Genomic DNA, 2,500 nt, shown 5'->3' with positions numbered 1-2,500 from the left:
CGAGAATGGAAATTTTTTAAAAAGCAAGGAGGGGGGAGGGACCCATGATCTACCACCACCTGCAAGCTTGCAACCTATGTTCTCCAGAGACCCACGTTAATGTCGTATTATAACACCGGCCGCAAAAAGGCATGAAAGCACCTCCACACCTAGGCACGACTTAGCAATGCACTTCTCCAAATAGCATAGGCCATAAAACCGACCATGGAAAAACCCTTGCAAGCAACAAGCCCACGATAGTGCAATTTAAGGCAACACTTGGGGCATTCAAGAGCATGCACAGGCACACTTGGGTGCACACTTAGGCAACAGTTGTGGGCATGCTTAGGCACAGTTAGCAACACTTGGGCCATTCATTGTGCACATGTAGTCAACACTTGGGGTGTTGTGAGGCTATTCACTGTGTACACGTAGGCACACGTAGTCAACACTTGGGGGCATGCGTAGGCACACACTTGGGCCATTCAAGAGCACTTTGTCACTACTTTAGACCTTTCTAAGCAATTGCGCAGGCACTTAGCACTTCCATTAGCGCTAAGTCAGCCTAAATACCCTCCTTAAGGGACTAGAGAAGAGAAGAAGTGAACATAAGAGTGAGTTTGAGAACAATGAATTTGTATAGCACTAGAGAACTCTTGAGTACAAGGCTTGAGAACTCACTTGCTTGGTTGAACACTCTTGGTTGGTCCTTGGTGAGTGCCTTTGCCAAATGAGGCAACACCTACCCCAAGTTATAATGGATAGCTAAGATATTTACAAATGTCCTCCATCCAACGGTTGGGGAGGAAACTAGAAGCTTCCCACCTCCTTAGCGGAGCTCTAGAAATCTCACCCAGAATATCTCCTATGAATATCTTCTACAAATATCTACAATAAAATATCTATTGTTACTACACCTTTGTAGAAAACTCTAGAACTTGGACCTTACTTAGCGCAACGGCCTAAGTCCATGGGCTTGGTGAGCTAGGCCCGTGGGCCTATATTGGGTAGGTCATAACACTCTCCCCCACCTAAGTCGATGACTCCCTCATCGCAACCTCCTTATGGTACTTTTATTCACGAGTCATCTCAGCATGCCCGTTGTCTCCCATCTCGTCTCGCTCTCTGGTCGCCCCTTCCACTTTACTAAATACTCCACGTAAGGAGATAGATTGTGTCTCTAGATGATTTGATCAGCAACCAAATTAGCCTCCCTCTCGCAAGGAGTAACGCCTATTGGGGTTCTTCTTGTAGTCACATAACTTGAGCCTCCTACAACGTCGTCTGGTTGTCTCTGTTCTGTCGTTTGCATCTTCCTCTTTCTTGCCATGGATGGCTTGCTCCCAAATTCTCCTTGTCTTGCCCTCCTGTCCAAGGGCAGTAAGCACCTAGCCGCTGGATGGTGTTGGAGAACTCCTTTAGTCCTAAGGTTTATCTCGACCCCTCGAGCAACATTACATATGGGGCATTCTTTGGAGTTGATAGCCTTAGGATGCCCTTGGCCCGAGTTCCTTTGCCTCCTCCATCAAGGCAAGGTTGTGTGTGGCTCCTGTATCTACCTTTGCCTGTGTGGGATTCGCATTGATGCACACTTTTGCACACATCAACCCCTTTTGAGAGTTAAGGGCCTTGACCCCTATCTCAGCGCTGGTGGAACCACGCTGCATTGGGGACCCCATGCAAGGTGGCTCTTCCTCTTAGCCCTCTTCCTCTAATAGGGCACTAAGAGCTTTCCTCCTGGGGCAATCCCTAAACCAATGTAGCTCATCACATAGGAATCACTTATCTCTAGGCTTGAACCGTTTCCTCTTATCACGCTTGTGCCTTAGTGCCTCTCCTTTAGACATGTCATGAGCGGTAGTGGCTTCCCTCGCCGCTGTCCTCCTACTCTTCCCATACTTCTACTCTAATACGGGCTTTGATGAGCACCTTTATGTGTGAAATCTAGGGTAGTAAAACATACATTTTACATATTTAGAATGGAGCTACCTTGGGTTTTACTCTCTTTTTGTAGGTTTTATATTTTCAAGGCCTTAAGGATTATCGGACGCTATATCTTCAATTTTACACGTAAAGAGGTCCTATTTCTTTCCATGATTGCGAAGAGGACAAAATTCTAAGCAAGATGGACTTGTTAAATTAAAAGTACACATTCATTTGGTCATCCGTACAAATGATTATTCTTTTCAGGCCAGAAAAAGAATAATGGATCAGAACTGAACCGAGATGTAGAACGAGCCCGTTTGCAATTGTCTCAGAGGTACAAGGAATACTCCAAATGCCAACAAGGATCGATGGACCACATCCTTAAGTGATTGAAGATTTGTTTTTGGTAACAACAACTACCTAGTGTAGTTGGTGAGCTATGGTGTGCAAAATTCCCTTGCTCACCAAGAGCTCTCAAGTTCAAATCTCATGGTTGTTTTTTTAGAGAATTTGTTGAAGATTTCCTGCTTTTCATTCACTTAAAGCACTAAGGTCATGGAAGGGATTTCCACATCAAATTAGAAGCAAAGAAAAT

Source organism: Macadamia integrifolia, unplaced genomic scaffold (assembly GCF_013358625.1).
Source record: "Macadamia integrifolia cultivar HAES 741 unplaced genomic scaffold, SCU_Mint_v3 scaffold526, whole genome shotgun sequence".
In the NCBI taxonomy this organism is placed as follows: domain Eukaryota; kingdom Viridiplantae; phylum Streptophyta; class Magnoliopsida; order Proteales; family Proteaceae; genus Macadamia; species Macadamia integrifolia.
Note: the sequence above shows the minus strand (reverse complement) of the source record.